The sequence below is a fragment of the Drosophila busckii genome, chromosome 3R (assembly GCF_011750605.1).
Source record: "Drosophila busckii strain San Diego stock center, stock number 13000-0081.31 chromosome 3R, ASM1175060v1, whole genome shotgun sequence".
In the NCBI taxonomy this organism is placed as follows: domain Eukaryota; kingdom Metazoa; phylum Arthropoda; class Insecta; order Diptera; family Drosophilidae; genus Drosophila; species Drosophila busckii.
In genome coordinates, this window is record NC_046607.1 from 16,273,924 (window position 1) to 16,297,615 (window position 23,692).

At 37.6% G+C, this 23,692-nt stretch overlaps 1 protein-coding gene across 2 annotated transcripts in view; it reads left to right on the forward strand.

Annotated features, from left to right (window-relative positions):
• Positions 1–6,457: 6,457 nt before the first annotated feature.
• Positions 6,458–23,692, forward strand: part of LOC108604045 (sodium-coupled monocarboxylate transporter 1) — a 29,333-nt gene continuing 12,098 nt past the window's right edge. Inside the window, exons 1-2 of one of the 2 annotated variants that reach the window (XM_017993306.1) lie at positions 6,458–6,582; positions 8,442–8,533. The gene's annotated coding sequence lies outside the window, so the exon portion shown is untranslated. Of the gene's footprint in view, positions 6,583–8,423; positions 8,534–23,692 lie in introns of those variants that run through there. The other variant, XM_017993307.1, reaches the window with a different exon arrangement.

Below are 23,692 nucleotides of genomic sequence, written 5' to 3' on the forward strand. Positions count from 1 at the left end.
CGAAAGTCATTTTCACTTAAATACGTGCAAGAAACAACAAGAGCAAAAGCAACACTAACAACAACAAGCACAAACGTTGCATGTTTACGTTTTTCAATATAACGTATGCGCCACGTTGCTCAATTTAAAACTGCCATTTGTCTTTCCACACACACATTATTAATAGGCGCATTGATCATGTTATTAACATAAATTAAATACAAAATGAAACAAACTATAATCATTTTGTTGGACCATTAAAAATTTATTTGCCATTGTAATCAAATAATGCAATTAAAATGCAAATTTTTTAAATGCATCATTCAGTCTATCAATCGTCTGTCTGTCTGTGTGCCTTAATTAGCCATAAAAAGTGCAACTTGATTGAGTGAGCACCAAAAAAATTGTGCTTACCAATTTGTATGTATAATCAAATTAAGCAGCATTATTTATTAGATTTGTAATTTGCACAAATTCAATAAGCCAAAATGCCAGTGCCCCCAGTGGCCACAAAATTTGTATGTCAAATTGAATTATTGAGTGCGGCCAGTGTGAAAATTAGAATTTTAAATTGCAAACATTTCAATTTCTATTGCATTTCCCATATGCACACGGTAAATGGCAAAAACTGTAATAAGCCAATTTAATGCCTGATTAACTTGCCAAATTACATGCAGTTGTTCGCACAAAGACTCAGCCATAACGCATGAACATTTGCATTTGCATTTCTAATTGAAATTTTCATAATTTGCACAAACACAAATATTTTAAGCCCAGCCCATGCACAACTGACTGTCATAATTTAGTAACAGCAACCGCATTCAAAATATTATTGACCCCCAACGCTCCGAGGAGTGCCAGGCCATTAAAATAATTAATAAAACCACAGCCAGCATAAGCGTTGACAGCCTGCATATTTATGTGGTGTGATCTGAGCGTTAGAGGCAGCGCAGAGAATTTCATTTATGTATATATTGTATATATTTATTTGTTAATTTTTAATTGGAATTTGATTTAAAGCACAAGCAATGCCAATGCCCAGCCCATGCATAGAATATATGAATTTATTGCCATTAGCGCAGCCAATACACTTTGCAGCAATTGTTTAATAATAATATATACTGTAATTTAGTTAGTTAATGGAGCGGCATCAAATAAATGACTGAAATGCTTAAATGAAATTATTTCATTGATAAAAACAATTCAACCAAAGATCAAATAATACTAGTTTCAATATAATTAATTTTTTGCTAATTAATTGTAGTATTTAATTAAGTACTTAGATTACATAAAGCGGCATATATCAAAGTTGAATTTTCAATTTAAATATATATAAAATATAAAGCACAGCCATTAAACCAAGTGCGCGTCTAAGTAGTTTATATAAAATATTTAGCATAAATTCTAATTGCATAACTAAAAATCAAATGTTAAATTAATATTTAATTTAAAGTTATGTAAACTGTAAGTAAACATAAACAACATTTTTAACTTCTAATTGTATGTGTCTGTTAGCGTTGAGTGCAATAGTTAAAAACAAAATACTTGTACTTAATCAAATTAAAACTATAAATACTATAATATCAAGCAACAAATATTACAAAACATAAATCAAACTCGAATGCTATTCAAGCAAAAGCAACTACCTACATTTTAAGCGGAAGTCTTCCACTACAATTACGCGCTCCAAATAAAATGAAATTAAATGAAATGCATGCAGCTGCGCCCCAAACCCCCCAAACAGCTTCTAAGGTTAACCACAAACAACTTTGTAACTATATATATGAATAAAATTAGTCATAAATTGTATATGTGTATGTATTTCAGAGGTTTCTTTCCCCCACAAAAAAACAAAACAACAACACTAAATATAAATACTAAATATCATATACTCGTTTAGCATAACATGTATACTAGCTTACTCTCATATTTAACATCTTAGTCGTTTAAGTAACGAATTCCAAATAAAATTGTAGTTAACAAATGTTTCAACATAACTTGTAAAACTCGCCATTACATTTGTTAAATCATTCTGTTGCTGTTAAGTTTTAGCATTGTTTTAACTAATTGTATGTATATTGATATGGCTAACAACGAAGTAATATGGTGCTATGAGTTATGCATAGAACATCATGAACAATTATGTATTTTATTATTTGGTAGCTGGTCAAGCGGCGTTAAAATCAGAGCCCCTTTTAACGTCGACGACAAGGTTATTCTTCATTTAATTTAAACACATTAAACAATATAGTAAACTAAGCTTATTAGCCAAAATGCAACATGTATATATATTTATAGTTAATTCACAACTAAAGCTAATACTTATTATAAACAAACAAATTGTAAATTGTGCAAATGTATTGCAAATTGAAGCCACCAAAGAATTGAATTTTCGCAAGTAAGTCCAACCAAAAAGTATATAGTACATATATATTTAAATATATACTAATTAAATTAACTTTATAACAGCCCTAAGCTAAGCGTAAACAATCCCAACTCATAAGCAAAGGCTACACCCAGTACCCGGTTGCAACTACAACTACAACTAGTTTAAAAAAGTTTTAGCAATTAGGCGCTCATATATCATACATATATAATATACATATATAGTTCAAACTGATGTAAGGCAACATGGCAACTAAAATCACTCAGTAAAAGAAAAAGATTTACTCACATATACTACTACTACTACTACTACTACTACTATATACATAAAAGTAATAAAACAATGATGGAAAAACAACAAATATTTGTAAATTTGAGCAACTCAACTAAAACGCATTTAAAAACTTTCAGTTTTGTTGATACAAACTTTGCATTCAACTTTACAGCAGTTGAGTTTAAACAAGCAACACAAATACAAATACAAACATAAACACAGACAGTCTCACTCACACACACACTCACATACCTAGGATACATGTGTTATGTATATGAAAACTGTTTTCCTAACATCTCTCTAGACTCTAAGACTCAAAAATTGAACGATATAACTACTAAAAGGCGCCAGCAGTTTAAGGCGGCACACATCAAGGTAAACAAATGAGTAAACGTTAAAAGTAAAACTTAAGCTAAGCGTAATATGTCCATTTAAAGGACAATAAAAAATTTCGATAAACATTTAATAAATTACCTTTAAGCAGATCGACTAAATTACATATATATATATATTCCATGAGGCTACACAGCTAGAGCTCGTCATAAACATAGCTAAAGCTATAAACCAAATAGCCTAACTAAACAACATATTAACAAAAAACAAAATAAGTAACAACGTTTTAAAAGATTTACTGTCGTTAAGCGAAATACATACCAAACCAAAAATACAACAAATATGTAATAAATTCTACAAAATGGTATTCTTAAATTCTTTAAATCCATTGTGTGTTTTATTGGGTAACATTGACAAGCGGATTGGCTGGGTAAAGTAAGGAAAAACAAAAAGTAACGCCAAGCGTCACGAAATTATTTATTTGCCGTATTGATTTTACTGCACAGCACACAGCTGAGGCTGACAGAGAGTTGTCAACGTGTCGTATGAGCGTTGTGCTAACTTTAGCGCCTGCAAGCATAAACTGCAAAAGTTGAGCGCTCAATAAATTCTCTGCTGCATACTTTGCCACTGCAGTTTTAGCTTTAAATGTATAGCATACTTTTGTGCAGTGTTTTTTCAATAAAGTTGCAGCAGTGTTGTTCTTTTTTTTTTTTGAGTGACGCAAACGTGTTACAGCGGTCGCAACTTTGAGAACATTTTTAGTTGGCAAGTTCGTGGGCGTAGCCAGGTAAGGGCCAGAGGGGCAGCTGTCCTCGCCTAGATGCTGCAAGTGTACGTAAAAGTCTGAAAAATTTAAATAAATACTTATATTTAATAACAGAAACCATTTAAGAGCGGGCTATTTATGAATTGCTGTCAATATTTTTAAACGTTGCTTAGCTGTAATAAAATTACAGTGGCGTATACAATCAAATTCGTTTGGCTTTAATAATGAACAATATAGTAAACAATGAAGACGAATCTCAAGCCTAGAATTGCTTGAAAATTATTAAACAATATACAGATTGAATTGCTTAATTCCCCTTAATTCTAGCTTCGCTACGCCCATGCACACAGGTTCATCAGCAAGACCAGGCCAGACAGGCAGGTGCTAATTACACACGCGAGCCTGAGCTGTGACAAAAACTGAGGGGGCCAAAAAGTATGTGCAGTGTTAATTGTAACAGTTGTTAATTGCAGTTGGGCAGAGTTGATGCGTTTATCCAGCAGACAAACGGGCTCAGGTCAGCCACAAGGCAGAACTTTTTTCCCACTGTCAGCTACAGCTACAGCTACAGCCTCAGCCTCAGGCGCTGTGTTGTGGTGCGTGCAAATATTTTAGCAGAATTAAAACAGCAGTGCTACGAATAATTGTCTGGGGGGTAGCGGCAAACAAAGTGCCAGCACTAGATACACATAGAGCATGTGAGACAAGTGGTAGTGAGAGTGAGAGTTGTGCAACTTTTAATTAGTTAATTTAACGCTTGGCACCAAGCTAGAAGAGCTAGTGCTGCTGGTTGCGTATGAGTAATGCATGTAACACACATACGACGCGTGGGCTTGGGCTGGTGCTTTCTTCAAGCTGTCAAGCTGTAGTCGTAGCCGCTGCCGTTGCCAGGGCCATTGAGCAACAAGCGGGGTACTGTGTCTGGCTATGCTAAGTAATTTCCTCTGGCGGATGCAACTAATTACTAAACATTTCGCATAAAATTCCCAACTTGACGGCATCTAACTGCACTGCTCGTCCTTAGCCCAAAAACCACAAGACAAAAACAAAAGCAACAACAACTTGCCGTCTAAGTGCCTATGCCTGTCTTTGTGTGTGTGTGTGTGTATGTGTGGGTGTGCGGCTTGTTATCAACAAATCTACATGCGGTTTTGTGCTAATTCACCAGCGACGCGTCGCGTCGCGTTCTGCAGCGCTCACAGTCCTAGTGCAACGTTGTGGCACACAGACGGCTACACTGAAAGTAGGTAACGCGTTCAACAGGCGTTTGCTGCATGGTGGTTGGTTGGTTGGTTGGTTGGTTGGTGGGTGGTGGCAACAACATTTCCGTTATACACACAGCACAACAAACGGCGAGCAGGCGATGAAAAATGATCGTAAAATAGCAGAAATTATTTAACACTATTTTGCATTTAATGCAAAAACTTTTACATTTACTCGACATTTGTCTGCATGCGTAGCTCGACAGCAAAATTGTTGCGGAAGTTGTGCAAAAGTTGTGCAAAGTTGCGACCCCAAACTTTAACCCCCCACACGACACGACACGACGACGAGTCAGGCAACTTAGCTTGAGCGTCAAACGAAGCGATTAATAGCAACAATTTGTGGTTGCCGTTGACTCCTTTTAAGCCTGACACGCTAATTAACGCGCATTGAACTGTGAACAGCAAAAACTATGTGTACGTTATATTCGTCATTGTAATAGTAGTGAATTCCCCTTGGCCAGGCCTTGTGGCTGCCACTGGGGCACTTAAGTGACTTTTCTAGTCAGCGCAGTTGACTCTATCGATTTGCTTAATTGCGCAAAGGGCAGCCGCCAATTGCAATTGGCTTTTAACGCAGTCGGCACTCCGCAGTCAAGCCTTCAATATTGCATGTGTTCAATATTGCATGTTCATGTTGTTCATCTGACTATTTACGTTGCTGCTGCTGCCGCTGCTGCTACAGACAGCACAAGCAGCGAAATTATGACCAGAGCCCTAAAAGCAGCTTAAGCCCAAAAACCGGCTCTGGAAGCAAATTAATGAACAACACAAATCGCACACTTGACAAAAAAGTCAAGTGAGAACGAACACATAATGTGTAGGAAATTATGATGAGGCGCACATATTAGCAGCTCATCTAATTAAGAAGAGATTTTTACAGCTTTAGAACAATAAATAAAAGCAACGAATATTTTAAAAAATAAGTAGCTTAGTAAATCAGAAAATAAGTAAGTTCAAATAAGTAGATGCCTATAAGAAAGCTAAAACATTTTTGAGCTCATTAAAATTTGGTTAGGCTACAATTGAATAACAAATATTATAGCTTAATAATAAAGTTTCTGGTCACTTAAGCTAATTAAAATTCTAAACGAATTACCAAACTTTTTTGTGCAGTGCATTGATTTGCCATTGTGGACTGGCCAAGATGTGCAGCCAATTCAATGTACAATAAATAAAAGCGACAGCAGCGACGCTAACTGCGCTGCAGGCGTTGGCGTCAACATCAACGTCGCGTACAACGTTCAACGTTAACGTGAGCATCACACGAACCTTACAGCAAAACGTAACGGCCTCTAGCGCACCTGAAACATCGACAACGGCAACAACAACAACAACATCGACGTCGACGTCGACGGCAGCAGCAGCGCGCGAACGAGATCGGATCGGGCCAAACCAAAAAAACGCCGCCCAAGAGCCACAGTCGCAGCCACAGAGTTACCGATGGCAACAAACCTGTCGTGGCTTTCACAGACGCCACACGCGACGCGCTAGCCCAAAACCGATCATAGGAAAAAGTGAAATATACAAAATAAAATACAAAAATATATTACAAGCAAGAAAAACGCCGCTAAAGAAATGTAAATACTACGATTCAATTAATTCAAGTGATTTTTCGCATACAATTTAAAATGAGAGCTGATAAGCGAGCGATGCTCGCCAATCGTGTAAAGCACGTGAATTTCAAAGATTAATTAGCGCTGCTGACTGCTGTTTATAATAATTATATTTTCGTAAAAATACTCGATCGATAGTGTCAAGGCCAGACTAGCTATAAAATAGCGCCTAAGGGCCACACTTGCTACTAATTAGATTTCATGTTGAGAACGTGACAAACATTCCAAAATAAACAGAGTTAGAGCAGCCAAACACCCACACACACACACACACACACACACACACACACACACTCACACACGTTCCTTTTAGTAATTGCTTGTTGAGAAGTTAACTCGTTTAAGCAATTTATTGTTTCGTAAAAATTTGTGCCCAAACTAATAAAATTGGCTGTGGAAAATTTTTCAGCAGCCATCAAAAATTACATGAGTGCCATTGAAAAATGCAAGAGAAATTTTTCGGTTTTTACATTGAATGTTATAGTTATTTTTTCAGTTTTTGGCTTACATAAGTCCGATACAGAGTGCATTGTTGGCTTAAAATATATGGCCAAACCAACTGGCCAACAGGCCACAAGAATTTGTGCGGCATGACAGCATAAAATATAAACATAAAATCTTTTTTCAGCATTTGCATTGCTAATGCGAGAGGCTTAAGCAGCTAAACTAATTTTTGAAATATTTACCAAAATTATTTAAATATTTATGTCACATTTTTTTGTAAAACTGGTTTAAACGCGTCGCTCTTTTACAAAGTTGCACACGCCCAGTGTTTATTAATTTATGCCATAATTCTATCCAAAAAGCCAAAAATTAAAGCAACAACAACAGCCAAAAGTAGAAAAACTCAAATCAAATATGCAACAGCTTACGTAGAACCAAAAGTTGGGGCCAAGTTTAAGCGCAATGTAAACAAAGTCTTCAACATGGAATGCTTAGAGACAATGCCAAAAACTTTGTTTTTCCGGTTTTGAACAAGTTGTGTTTGAAATATGTAATAGTAATAACTGTTTTGCAGCAGCAGCAGCAACAATAAAGTAAACACACAAGCGCACACACACACTACTACGACTACGATTGCGGGGCTGTAAATTGCTTTGGGGGCGCAAATGATTATTGCTTATTTAGCTAAGCCCGCAATCGCATTAACGGCGAACAGTCAGCAAGAATGCAAGAGTAATCATTTAATTAGTTTTGTTTTAAATAAAGCATAAACACATTTTTGGCTAGGCAAAGAGCATTTGACATTCACTCGTCGCACACAAGCGACACGAAAGTGAAAAACAAAACAGAAAACTGCAAATTACAACTGAAAAAAAACATGCAAAATGTAAATATATATTTGGCAAATGCTATAGCCGGCTAACGAATCACAAAGCGCTCACGTGCTCAGTTGGTTCGCTCGGCTATAATTTGTGTCCCCTTCTCTGATACTAAGCACTTAAGCTTTTAAAGACTTTACTCGCTGTCACATAAATATAGCAACATGGCAATGCAATTGCATTTGCTTGTGCTTGTGGCTTGTGTGTGTGTCTCTGTGTGTGTGTGTGACTCTTTGTTTATCTTTTATGCATTCAAGCTGCCACACAAAGTAGCCGCAACGCGTGGCGTCCGATGGCCATTGGCACAGGAAACTGTTGCTACATATATAAAGCAAGTATATAAAGGTGGGCAAGCGGCCAGCAGCAGCGGCAGTCAAGTGTGCAAATAAATAATATATGTATTTAATATAAACATATTTTCATGCAGCTATACGTATTTTTAGCTTAAGTGTATTTGTGTTGTGCTAATTGTTAAAACAAATAATTGTCTGCTGCTTGTAGCTGGATCTAGTCAGACGACGGCTTGCATTAAATTTGAATACGTCGTGTGAATTAATAAAATCGACAATTTTCACTCGTACCATTGATTAAAGGTAAGTGCAAATTGATGTGACAAAAGCGCGTTTAGCTATGGGGTAATCTGCCACGCCAGATGATTCATACTCACACGCCCCTTTTGGCTCTAGGCTAGGCAAGATACTTGTTTGTATATATGTAAATGCAGCTGGGTGAAAGTAATAGTGAGTGGGTGGCTGGGCAACAACTAAACATGCAACGGCAACGGGCGTCAGTCTCGCGTCCCTTGCCCTTACATTGTGCAATGCGTTTGTCATGCAATTTTAATCGCAATTGCATTTTTAATTTTCCTCTTCCACCTGACGTTGGCATTTCTCGATGCTGCTGCTGCTGCTAAAGGAAAAGAAAAATGTTCTGCACAGCAACAAAAAAGACGCTAAGGGGTAGCAACAAAACAACAAAAAAAAGCAAGCAAATAAATATTAAATGCAATACACTCAATACGCAGACGGCAGTCGAGCACACAGACATAGACAAAGACAATTGCAATAGCGCTTAGTGCTTTAGTATTATATATAGTAGTGGCAACTAGCTGCCAGCATTTGCATAAATCTACATTTTAACTGTTTTTGAGTGCCACTCACACACACACACACAGTCAGGCGGTCTGTGGCCATTTGCAATGATATGTGTGTGCCATCAATTTGCTTACGTGCAGTTTAATGAACGGCAGCAATTATAAAGCCCATGACATTGACTAATTAAAATTGCATAACAAAGCATTGACTGTCACGCTGTCAAGCGCTAACAAGCGTCGCTTAACCCATAAGAAAGGCGCGACAGTTTACCGCAAAAACCACAAAAGTCAGGCAACCAGCATATTAAATTGTTTAATCTATAATTTAATATTGAACTGTAGTGCAACTCTAACATTTTATAACTTTATAAAGCGAACGCTGCTCTGCGCCTTTGCGTGCTTTTAATTCTAATAATTATTTAATTTGCCTAAACTAACTGACACTTTAAACAGCGCAATATGTCAACAATTATGGCAGCAACCACATCCACATCACGTGCTGACAAAAATATATAATCTATAAATAAACAGCTGCCGTTACGCTTACAGCTCACAGCTCAAAAAAACTATGAAAAGTGCTCTTAGCATTGACACCTAGTCAAAGTGCTCTCTATATTGGTCAAGTATTTTTCATAGCAATCACAAATAAAAACAATTTTAATTAAGCTGCTGCATCATAATTTGTTGGCGTTAAATAAGACGCCATAATTGCAATTTGAATAACTATAATTTAGTCGACTCATTCAGCGTGCTGCTGTTCATTAAATTGTGACTAACATTTTTGCGTACATGTCGGCAGACCAAGAGTTGAATGACTTGTTTTTTAAGAGTTCGCTAACCCGCGTATAACTGATTGATTGCATATGACCCAAATTGAAATTCAAATCGATTTACAGCTCAAACATGCAAACGTAGTATTACAATCGAACAAACAATCAAAAATAACTCAGCAACAAACTGAACTGAGCTGCAAGCCAGTTTAACAACCATGCATGTTGCCAGCAATTATCAACCAAGAGCCCCAACAGCCGCGAGCAACAGCAAAAAAGAGCATACACTACGCTTTTAAATGCATTAAAGCAGACGTTTCTTAAGAACCAAAAACCAATTAAAACCAAGACAAAGCGATTTCAAGCCCAAAGGCAATTTAAAACTGACCTGCAGCAAGCGCCGCCTACCAAGAGCAGACATCACTGCTAAGTGCGACAACAACAACCCGACAACAACCCAACAACAACCAGTCCGCAACACAGCCACAAGCTGTCTGTGCTTCTCATGTTGATCAGCTTCGTACACTGCGCCAAAAATAGCACTGCTTATAAATTTTAGCTACATCTACCACCTTTGCCTCTTTGCTGTCAGTGCACTTGACTGCCTTTTGGTTATTGTTATTATTCTGACTCGAGACGCTAAATTATTCTGCACGCTTGTTCATTAAAGTTTTTTTTTTTCTTTTTGGCAAGCAACGTGCATAAAATTGTAGCAAGCGCTCTAATCACAAAAACTTTTGTCATGCTTTGCATTTTAATTGTGTTTTGATAGTCGAATTATGTGAATACGTCAGACAAATTCAATTAACTGCGCGTTTGATAAGCGCTACAGTCTGCTACAACTAAAAATACCAAGAATTATAATTATATTCAATTGCTTGCCAAATTTCCATTGGAATTTTCCATGAGCAGCTTAAAGCAGTTTGTTATACAAACAAATTAAGTTTACAGCGTTGATATTTAATGCATAACTTGATCAAAAATTATTAGATTCCTAAGAAGTTTACTGCTTTTAGTCTCGTGTTGATGTTAAAAACAAAGTTGCATTATTACAAATTGGATCTTACTTTATATTTTTAGTTACAGCTTATCAAAGATTGATATTTCATAGAAAATTGTGTTGTTTGTCTACTATTTTCTTCATAACATCGCTAAATAATTTTCTTAAGCATTTATGCTTATATTTATTTGAATAGTATTTACCAAGTCTACATAAAATGGTATAGAACAGTTGAATCGGATTTAGTTTCGCTCATTTACAGTTTTCGAAACATTTAGCTTTGAAAAGTACTTGCGATGATATATTCAGTAATATATATAAGTAATGCGCTAAACTTCTACCGATCTCAGCTATTAGTATTAACAATATACAAGGTAAGTGCGTTAAGTATCTGCTGGATTAAAGACAATAGTTAACACCGCACTCGATTGAACAAACAGAGTTCATTGCCCTATCAACGCATTCTAATGAGAGCATAGGGGCAGATATGCAAATCAAAGATGAGTGCACGTGCAATTCGATATGCCCTCTCAGCTCTTTGAACTTTCGGTGGGGTCATTGTGCGAAAACCGTTTAGAGCGCGTGCCATTGTAAATTAATTGTATTTATTTTTTCTAGACAACAACAACGATTGAAAATAGTTACCTTCTTTACCTTGAACTTCTTTTAATTGCAATTGTATTAAGTCTTATTATTTCACTGAACTAAATTACAATTTTTAAATGTTTACTATTTAGTTCATAGCCTACTTAAATCGTAACCACATCCAGCAAACTTAGACTTATTTTTTTTATATGCTTTCAAGCAATACAGAATCCACTCTTATATGGCAACTGCATCCCTTGACTTTACTTGTCTACTCCCATGTGCAGCTTATGCTAAAAATCCAAACTTTGTCAATAGTATTAAATATAACAAAATTTCGTTTGAAGCTTATTGGCTGCTGGTTGTATATGAATTTCCAAAAACTTTTGGCGCCATTTACTGATTGCTGCAATCAAAGGCAAAAGCTGCTGGGTGCTGTTGCTGTTGTGGTTGTTGCTGTTGTCGTTGTTGATATAGCTGCAAGCCCGTTATTGACATGAAGAGGAAGCATTGAAATTGTTGAAACCAAATCAGGCGTACAAAATCCATAACAAAGTAATCAATGAAGGCTGCTAGGAGCTACAACTGGCAAGCAAGTCGGAAGCCAAAAAACAGTTTCTTGTGGCTGCAATTTGTTGGCCAACACGCCAACAAGCCAGCCAAGCCAAAGTAGTCAACGAACCAACGAACTAGCTAACCAACCAAACAGCCAAATCAAACAAGCAACTGGGACAGTAGACCGACCGACCGACCAAGCGAGCGAGCGAGCGAAGCGCCTGCATTTGCCAATCCTTGTACGCCTTTTTGGGCTTCCTTTTCAGCAGCCAGCCAGCTTCCTACTGAAGTGCGCTCGGGCTAAGACCGAATAACAACAACAGCAACGACAACTAGAAAGTTTTGTGAGCCAAATAAGACAAAATAAAAAATGCAAGAACTTCCTCTAGTTATCAGGCTTTCTATGACTAGGCCGATGATTGCAGCTGTTGTTGCTGCTGCTGCTGTTGCTGGTGGCAAACTAATTGAATTGCTTGTTATCAACACATAGCAACAAAGAGAGAATGTGTTGCAGCTGTGGCAGCTTCATTATAAGAAACAAAATAAAAAGCCAGCTAGGGAGTATTCAATTGCCAAAGCTACAATTGCTACAGGGTACTTATGCGTCTAGCTGAGAAATGAACTCAGCATTTACTTGTTACACCAAATTGTATGCAAGTGCATTTGCAGCCAGACAGACAGACAGACATTGTTGTGGGTGAGCGAGCTGTTACTGTTACTGTTGCTCATATTTAAAAGCAGCGCACGTGGCGTATGTGTAATACGTAATATACAATGCGCTATGTACGTGGCACAGTGTGTTTTGTTTTGGGGGTGTGTGCATTTTGCATGATAAAGCAGATTTCATTCTGCCTTGGCTGGCCTTAAATCAGCACAAAACACGAAAGGCCTCCTCACTGGCTTCCTGCGCCTTGCCGGCAACTGCTGCTGCTGCTGCTGACTGTACTCTACACTAAGCTCCAAGAGTGTGGTGGCGTTGTTGTCGTTGACATGATGGCAACGCCTTAAAGCATGCACAGCACGCAACATTCTCATAAAAATTAGAGTACACTGCCCGGCCCCTCTGCTGTGTGTGTGTGTGTGTGTGTGTGAAGTTGACTCGAGAGTCGAGTCGAGTCGAGCTAAGCTGAGCTGTGTACTCAAGTGCATGTTGCATGCAACATTGCTATTTATGAACTCAACTCAACAAGCAAGCAACGCCATGTCCTTTCTTACACCCAAGCTGCACCATAAATCGCAGCAGATAAATTTAATGCTTGGATTTCTCGTTTCTGCTGCTGCTGCTGCTGCCCCACATTGCCATGTCCAGCAGTGGAAATATTATTTTAAGCTTGCATACTCTAACTACGCTACGGTTGCAACTGTGTTAAGGCAACGTTTGCTTTTATGCTCTGGGGCTAGCGCATCAGCGTTGCGGTTTGCCATAAAAAAAAAAAAATGCTGCTGCACATTTATTTTTATAATTTTTTGTTTTAAATTCCACAGCAGCAGCAGCAGCAAAGTTTTCATTTGCTTGTGGTGTGGCTATTAATTTATTTATGCGTTTGTTTTTATTCCATTTTTTTTGTAATGCTTTTGTGCATTTTTAATGAATTTAAATTAATTACATTCTTAATGTGACCGTAATCCCTGCCATGTGTTAAATGACTTTTAAATAATTTATAAGCTCATAGATAAACAACAATTTTCATTGCCCCGCTCCTGCTGCACTTTTATTGTGAAATTTAATAATTAATTAAAAGCGCATGTCAGTAACTAATATGCTGTAATCTTATACACATTTTTACGCAATATAAATAAAAATAAAGTGCAACTTGCAGGCAAATTAAATTTAAAGATTGTAATTACAAGCGCCACGCTGCACATTTATCACTTACGTACAACATTTTTTATAATTTAAAATTGTGCATTTTATAATAAATGGTAAATTACAATTTCATATAGCACACACACACACTGTCAATTGAATTGAAACAGACAAGCGACTGCAACTTGAGCAGCAATAAAATGCGGCAGCAATTACCAATTTTTCAGCTGTTGCTGCCGCTGCTGTTGCTGGCCACATTTGCAATGCATTTAATTGCTTGTCAGTGTGGCACATACGCGTGGTAATACAGTTTCCCTTAATGTTAAATGTTTCATTTTGTATTTGTTGCTGTCGTTGTTGTAATTATTATTGTGGCTGTTGCATTTAATTTGCCGAACAGCGTGGCGCTTGTCACAATAAAAATCACTCAAGTGCATTTCGCCTACACTGCCGCGCTTGCATTTTTTATGCCCCCAACTCAAGGGCAGTGAGGGCGCAACATGAACTTCGTTAGCCTGCCCGTGGGGTTGAATTTTGTTAGTGGCTGGCCATGGCCATAAGTGGTTCAAGCTTCGCCAACAGCGAAGCGAGCAAGCGAGCTGCTCAGCTCAACGTTTGGCATATTTGACAGCTTTACACACAAACACGTACGCACACACACACAAATACAACTGGCAGACATGAGAATTCAATTTGTAGATAAGTTGCAAACTGTTAAGTTTCTCAAGCCCTTTGTAATTTAAACAGTTAAATATACAACTGATAGACGAGCTATAACAAATAAGATTAAGTTTAAGTGCACAAAAATATGGCATACAAAGTAGCTAACATATTTATTTACACAGCACTCAACAAATTATTAAAATTATATAGCGCTAACGGTAGTGTGTGCATTAAAAATCAAAATTTGCTACTTACCGAGTGCATTCACTAGAACAGTTGAGTGATTTTCATAACAGATAGTTACAGCAACTAAAAAATTAATGCAATTATTTGCAGCCACTATCAGTAATTAATCAAACAAATTATTCATGGGGCTTTCCAACAATTTGACATTTTATCTACAAGATGTAATGTGCGACATTTTACACACTCGAAAACATGAACAACACGCAGATGCTACGATCACTGCCAAGATAAAGTCACTCGACACAAATAGCTGATTGTCTATAGGTTGCTGTTGCTCTTGTTGCTGCTCTTGTTGTTGTTTTTGAGGGTGTTTGTCTATTTTTAACTGCACAAGGGAGACAACAGACCTTGGCCTGTCAGCATTGTCACACTGCTCTGCTCTGCGTGGCTGTGATTCAATTCAATTATAAAGATACTGCATGAAGTGCATTTTAAACAAGCAAAATTTACTGATTTTCAGTCATAAACAATTGTTGCTTGTTTTGTTTGACATCCTGTTTATAATTTCAATTGTAACTGTACTGTGAGTTGAAGTTATACAAGTCAGCAGCAATTAAGCCAAGTTAATTACTTGCATTAAACACATGCAAGCATGAGTTGAACTTGTTATTTGCACTCTTTAAGCTTAAATATTCAAGCTTAGCAATTTCAACACTTTATGCTGGCAACCTGACAACAGCAGAAAAACCAAAACAAAAGTATTACTCATACACAAGTAACGTAGCATCCATCGCTACGTCAGAGAGCTTCAAACGGCGCACCCGCTAGAATTTAATTAACGACGTTGCAGAAAATTAGCATAAATGATTTAATTAAAGGTAAGTGCCAGCCAAAGACGAGTAGCAAATCACAGGCAGCCAACCAGCCAGCCAGCCAGCCTGCTTGTCTGCCTTTGCTTTCATGGTGGCGTTAACTGTTCACTGTTTGCGTTGGCTGCGTGTTAATTTTTTAATGACATTTTGTTAAATCTTTTAACGCCTTAGTTAAGTAGCCGCCATGTATGCAACAACAAGGGCAACGGCCGCATTAAAATTGTGTCTAACGTTTAGTTTAATTGTTGACTGCGTTTAAACAGCACTTAAAGCGTTTGTCAAAACATTTCTATTTGAATAATACGCTAAATAAATTAGCATATGAACGAACAAACTGCTGCGTATAAATATGCATAGCAACTCACACACACGCACACAGAGACAAAGCGCATAATGACAGCAACAATAATAAACCTAAAAAGTAAACAATTTAAAGCTTTCTAAGCTGTTTGCATGTTACAGGAATTTGTGTGCCACTTATGCAACTTATGCTTCTAACATTTGTGTTTATCTAATAATAATACTTAAGTCCCAGCTACTAGTCAACGCATATGGTAAGCAGCTTAAACCAACTAAAAACAAATTGTGCGTTATTATTTATGAAAACCACATGTAAATCGTTTTTATAACGTTTGCAATCTACGCAATTGCAAATTGATTTGCTTATGTTGTTTGTTGTTTTTATTTTTTTACTGTTTTCACTGCATTTGCAGCATAAAATAAACAAAATATTTGTTTAAGGTCAGCGCAAACACAAAAACATTACAAGCTCATGAATTTGTAATCACATTGGCAACAAAAATGCAGAATTTTGCATTAAGCATTATACAAACATTTATTTATATGCAACTGTAAATAGCCATGGCTTAAAATAATCAAATATGTTACGCATGAATACATGATGGCCAAAATGTTTTGTAGCTTAACGAAATGCAGCATTTTTTATATTCAATTGTTTAACATTTTATTGTGTGCTCTTGAACAAAAACAATAAAACTTTAAGAGTTCGTATGGCGTCAATATTTAATGTTGTATAGCGAGTGTTAAGCTCAAAGCTGATTAAACTACAAGACTCTTAATTGTTTTTTATTCTACAGACTGCAACTTGTAAAAATTAAAGCCTCAATAGCAACATAAAGCTGCGTCGTAAACGTTTATTATTTAAATCGAATAATAAATCACAATTTTTAACAAGCTTTATTCAGTTATAGCGGCTGTTCAAGTATAACCATGCGTTATTTATATTTAATTGTATAATGCCAAAGTTAAGCGCAGGTGAGTGTTGACTTTTTGAATTTAGTCACAGCTGCTGTGCTTTCAGTTTTCCGTGTATCTATTATGACACATAACGGTAACATCTGTTATCGGGGTACTTTTTTCTGTTTATTTTTGGCAAACGTGACGTCACAAGGCGCATATATAAGATAAAAGTCAGACGTGCAAAATGAAAACCTTTTAAAAACGCGTAAATTTTAATAAATATCTAACTTTTGCCGCCAGTTGTTTGCAGCTACTTAAGGCTAAGCCAACAATAATTTGGTCTTATATATAAATTCAAAGCAAATGAAAATTTATGTAGTTGTTACGCCAAAATCGCAGATCTCACTCACTTTAAGCTAATGTAGTTGATATTTTTCGGTGCGCAACTTTTTGTTTCGAAAATTAAATTATGGCTCATTATTTAGCGTCAAGCGCCAAGAAAATGCAAATTGCTTGGGGCAGGTTGAAAACTAGTAGCACGCCAGCAACATTTCTCACAGCTGATTAATTGTGCAGCATTCAGCTAAAGTGCAAACAGGGATTACGCGTCGTATACTTTATGACAATAGCAATGCAGCTGTGAAAATACTTTCGTTGCAGCTGCGTATAGCCAAACTAAAACGATTTAATGCAACTGTTATCAGCGCTAACTGTCTTGTTAATTATGCAAGATAAAATGTTTATGATTTCATAGATAGTCAAACATTTGCTTGTCCGTCTGGCTGGGTCATTCATAAACTACTTAACTCTTCAAGCGAAAAACATCTGCAGACTCACACACACACTTCTATTTGTTTTGTGTAAATATTTCTATAGTAATTCAAACGAAGTCGCCCGACATTAGATTAGCTCGAAAAGGGTTCTCTCTTATAAATACAGTGTCGCTTTACTAAGTTGGCTCATTCCAATAGAAATTCGGCAGACGTTAAGTGCTTTGTAAGCTTAATCAACGCAGCAGACAAGAGAAAAAAAACAACAATCTATATTTAAAGCAAGCAATACTTGATCACGTGAGTAGTTACCCTTGCTTGTTATTATACAAAACAAAAACTTGTTGTTCATTTAGCGCTTACATTGTATTTGGAGCCTGTTTAAACAGCTGTTGTAGGTCATTGTTGGCCCTTGTTAAATTTAAGTACATGCGACATTAATTTAAATATTTATTTAAAAATACTGTGACTAATTGAGCGACAAATTAATCGAAGCATAGCTTAGCCTAGAAGATTTAAATATAAACAAACAGCGCAATGCCAAGGCATTGCACTTGAGTATTAATGCAAGTCATTAGCCGACTAATGTGTATTGTAATTAATACAATGCGTAGTTTACGTTATCGCACAGCAAATTTGCATACATTAGTTAGTCAATAGCCAAACAAACATGATGAGTGTTCAGAATAACAACAATGTGGGTTATTGGCACAAGTGTTTTCTTTTTGTTTTAGCCAGACTACTGCTGTCTGCTAGTGCAATTGTTTATAGGACTTGCTGTCGTAATAGTTCTGGGAAGTTAGCCACATAAATCAATCAACACTTAAACCAACTTCAATTGTTGCTCATGTGAGTTTTAATTTACAGTTTAGTTTTTTTTGGCTATGAAAATGAAACTTGGCACTCACTTTTAGATCGCCAACTATACTTATGTAGTTTCCGTATGACGTCAAAAACTAGCAAACAAGCCAGCAACCTAATGAGTTGGCAACAAAAGCTAAAAGCTAAGCGTGTATGCAAATGACTTGTCTTGTTGGCAAACTTCATTTGGGTTCGTTAGCTATGCGAGCAGAACCTTAGTGCCTTAATGTAGTCGACACAAGTTATAACAAAGGATAACATGAGCTACAAACTACAAGTGCCTGGCGATGTGACCAAAGCGGAACTTGAGTTGAACAACCATTTCCTAGCAGCAACAGCAGCAGCAGCAGCAGTCGCTTTAGCCACGCTCAAACACTCAACATGTTGCTGGCTTGTAGCTGCTGCTGTTGTTGTTGCTGCTGTCAATCAAGACGTGCAACATTTTGTAGCGCCATCTTTGTTGTTGTTCAACTTTGTTCTACTTGTTGTTGCAGTTGTGTAATTGCTGCCAAGCTCTGGCAAGTTATTAAGTGTGTTGCTGTTGTTGTCGTTGCAACGTAGCCTGCTGATTATGACAACTTGCTTAAATTTTATGATAGCCGAAAATTGCACTTGAAAAGTTTTGGGCATGGCACGTGTCAGTTGCTAGCTTGAAATTAATACATGTTAATATCAATTAAATTTTGCAAATGCTGCAGCAACTGTAACTGTGGCATGTGTGGCATGCAACACATGCTGGTGCAGCAAGCTGTTGCATGTCAGCCTCACCTGCTGGCCATTAGGGCATGCAACTAATTACCTTTAATTATGCATGGTATTTAAAACGATGATAAATTTGCGTAGCCTGACACATGTGAGTGTCTCATCTGTCAAACACGACGTATGAGTAATGTGTGTGCAGCTTAAGTTATTCATTGCACAAATAGCACATATTAGGCATAAACAGACTGCAGTATAAAATATATACAATATTTTTAAACAGCAACTAAGCGTGCAAATTGCCACACAGCTTAGCTTAGCTATTGTTATTTAGTTTTGTTTGTTAGTGCAAAGGTGTTATAATGGCTTATCGGCTTAGGCCATCAATAACGAGGCTGTCAACAGTGTGTGTCTGGTCTGGTCTGGGCTGGTGGGTTGGGCAATTGCGGCATATGTAAATAAGTCTTTTATGACATTAATTGCAAATTGATAGTGTTTATTTATTTGCTTCCGTTTTGTTTGTTTTATCTGTCGACATTTTAAATGCGTATTGGGCTCACTATGTAATTGCAGCTGCTTATCGCGTTTTATACCCATTCATCAATCTATCAATCAAACGACCGAACGAACGGCAGCAACAACAAGCTGCGCATAAATTAGACGCGTTTCGGGGGCGGGGAAACTAACTTTTTGGCTTTCTTGGCGAAACTTCGATTGAGTCGACTTAATTGTTGGTCGTCAAGTTGTCAACACTTTTGCCAACTGTTAAATGCAATTTGCGTCTCATGAATATTTATGCAATGTAATAATTAAATATGCTAATTACAGCTGATTGTACGCAAATAATTTGAAATTATAATGCCGAATCGCTAAGCTAAGTCCTTAGCACACACACACACACACACACAACAAACAATAACAAAAGCAACAACAGCAGCAGCAACAACAACTGGCAATGCCAAAGGATAACACGCATTTTTAAGCTGCCAATTTAGCATAAATTCAAATGAAATCAGCAACAAGAGTGAGTAGGATTGCGTGACAACTGCCTGCCACTGAGCAACTGTTGCCAATTTTAGTCAGCAGCAGCAGCAGCAACAACAGCTACACAGCAGCAACAGTGGAATTAAATAAATTACTTTGTTCGCTGCAAACTTTTCGCTGGCAGCAAACAATTTGTGCAGCTGCCACATGCAGTAAGCCAAAAAGGCCACTAGCGCAAATAGTCCAGCCTAGCCTCAGCCCCAGTCCAGTTCACAAGGGAGGTGCTGGGCATACTGGGCGTATGCTGTGTAACAACGCCACATGGCTGACTTGACATTTTTACCTGTCCAGGCGCTGCAGCAGCAGCAGCAAAATTGTCTGAGTTTATCTATGCCAAGAGCTGAAGCGGAAGAAGTGGCAGCTGCATATTGGCTAGCAGATGACACGCAAAACGTTGCAGCAAAACTGCAAAAATTTTTATATTAAACTAACTAAGTGAATTAAAGTTTTAATAACTGATGCTGACAGTGGCAGCTTTTGCAGCGTGAAACTTAATTGAAATTCTTGAAGTTAACAGCTCGCTTAATTGCATAAAAATATTATAGCAAAAACTATAGAGAGAGCAGACTATTGATAAAAACTGAAATTGATAGCTTAGCCAAGAATATAGCTTACAGTTAATTAAGCAAAGACGAGCAGCTCAAGCAGCTTTAAGCTAGGCAAGTCATAAATATTCATTTAAGGCAATTCCCTTACGGTGACAAATGTATAACAAATTTAATTTATGAGCAGCTTTTGTGCCAACAACGACGACAACTAAAAAAGTGCTTTTTAATTTAAGCCCCGAGACACATATAAGCAGCAGCAGCAGCAGTAAAACTCCAGCAAACATTTCATTAGTTCAATTAGTCAAAATGTACACCAAACCCAAGCACAGCAGGTGTCTGGTTAGGGGGGCGGAGTGGAGACGCTAAAGAGAGTTCTAGAGCTTGTTCTCTTGTTAGTTGTTCAACAATTTTGCGTAATGATTCGTTTCGCTTTGCTTTGCTTTGCTTGGCTGCTGTTGTTGCTTTTCGTTTTTGTGGGTGTCGAGTGGCGAGCATTTTAAACGATGATTAGTGGCCATTGTTGTGTCACATGAAATACAAGACAAATTATAGTTTGCTTAGCCTCTGGCTGGACATTTAAATGCAAATTTATGAGCCAGCGCGTAACGACACTGACATTGAGCAAGGATTCAGTTGACAGTCATTAGCACACAGCACGCAGATAAATTAAGCGTGCCCCCAGCCCCTCCATCCAGCTGTAAGCCGACTCCAAAAAGTTCAATGTGCGCAGCAAATAATTAAGCAGTAATGCCAACAAAACTTTATTTGAGCAAATTGCTGTGCTGCTTTAAGCTGAGAAGCTGCCACTATTTGTGGCCTAGGCAAGCGCTAAATGCGTTAATATGCCTAATATGCTAGCAAGGACGCTTACGTCCTTGTCACTGGCTGGACTAACTAAACTAATTATTTGCGCAGAGCCAAGGCAACCGCAAAACCATTGTCTGCCACAACAGGTAGCAAAGGGTGTTGCTCGAGTGCGCAACTTTGCAACAAAGCAGCAGCAGCAAAAAACACATTTAAGTGGCAGGCGAGCAGGCGGCAGTGCAGCAACAATAACAACAACAACAACAACAGTTCGGTGTCGAGTGCTGGCCAGCAAAATGCCAGCGACGTGCGCGTGGCGACAATGTGAAATTAGTTGTGCGCGCTTGCAACACAAGAGGCAAGCATTAAAACTACAGCAAGTGCAACAACAAAAAGAAAAAACGTTGACCACTAAATTGCCAGAATGAAGTCGTGCCTGGCGCGTGTTGATCAAATTAACAGCATGTGGTTGCTCTTCCTGACTACGGCTGCTACCGCTGCTGCTGCTGCTGCTGCTGCTGCTGCTGCTTTGTCTACATCATTTTGCGTAGCATACATTTCAGCGGCTTGTAGCAAGCACAAAAACAACCGCTAATTGCTTCAACTGCGGCTGCTGGGCTAATTGCTTGACAGCAAACACAGCTCAACTTTTACATCGATTGTAAGTGAAGCTTAAGCTGCAGTTGGCGAAACTTTTTAGCTTAACTAAAGCATATGAAATACAAGCTATGCACGTATGTTTTACTTAATAACTCATTAGTGTGGAGTGGGTAAGCAAACTTTAATGAAAATGTAGCAAACTGTGATGCCTTTTAATACATAAGAGTTTAGATTTGTTTGCCCTAACAAATATTTAGCCAAGTTATGAACAGACCAAACAACATTCTATGCAATATTAATCTTTAATAAGCTGTAACTGCAAAATTTAATACTGCAACTTTATTATTAGCAATAATACGAGCATCATACAGCAAAGCAATCAAAAATCTAATGATTTTTGAGCAAGTTATGATTTAAAAGCCTGCACAGCATTTTAATTTCAAGCTGCAAATAACTCTGGATTCATTTCTCTTTTTACATTTGTTTGCCATCAAGTAAAGTTAAGCTATAAGTTTGAATTTTTGTTAGATTTGCCTTAATAACTGTTGCAATTGTTTTGTAGCTTGTGCAAAACTTTGCCAAAACGCAAGCAGCACACTTTATAAAAAGTCGAGCAAACTAAAACTGATGAACAAGTGTAAAGAAGAACTGCAATGTGAGAAAACTGACAGCAAGTCACGGCACATAAAACTGTCAGCGTAAGTCAACTGACAATTGCAAAGGCAATGGCCAATGGCAAAGTCAAAGGCAAAAGCAACTGTTGAAGGTTTTTATCGCGCAATTGAAACTTTAAGTTGTGTTCTACAGTGCGTTTGAGAAATTGGCATTATTTGTATTTGCAACAAGAACAAATATAATAAATAAGCTAGCTAGCCTGCTGTTGCTTTGGGCCAACTATTTATTTGAGGGTTTTGGCGATTGATAAATGACTTTGACGTTTGGGGGGCGAAAGGCGCTGAGAAGTCAGAGTGCACGCTGCCACGCCCCCGCAATGACTTTTCTCATTAGTTAGCCAAGCGAATGCGGTCGAAAAGAAATTGAAGAAAACTTTTTGCCAAAAGCAAGTGAAGCATTCAAAGGGCAAACATGTGTAAAATGTTGAGCGGTTAAAAACAAAACGAGCAAAAAATAAAATTCGCAAACTAAACAAAACAAACAATTGGCCAATGCAATGAAGAAAACATTTGCTAAAAAAAAGTAAAAGCAGCAGCAGCAACAACAGCAGCAAAAACAGTTGCATGTTGGCAGAACTTTGTGAACCGCATACTTCAGCTTTAATTTGTTGGCAACAAAGCGTGGCTGACGAGGGGCACTGCAGCTGCTTGACTCGTATTTCATTACTCGAACTGGTATTAAGTGGCAAAGTTTTGTATTTAACAACTTTTAGCAGCCGTGCGGCAAAAATGAAGAACGCACAACTGATGAAACTTTTGCTGCAACTACACACACACACACACACACAACCATAACAGCAGTAAGTTGCAAGCAAGCAAGTAAAAAACGCTTTTGGACGCGCACTTGACTTAACTGCACTTGGCGCGCAATTCATTGAGCTTGATAGACAGGGGGGGAGGGAACTTAAATGAAAATGAAAAGCGACAGCGACAAAAGCTAAAGTCTCAAATATTTTTACTGCCAACTGCCAAACCAATAATGAGTAACTTTTCACAGGTAAAATCTGTTCAAATCTTTAGA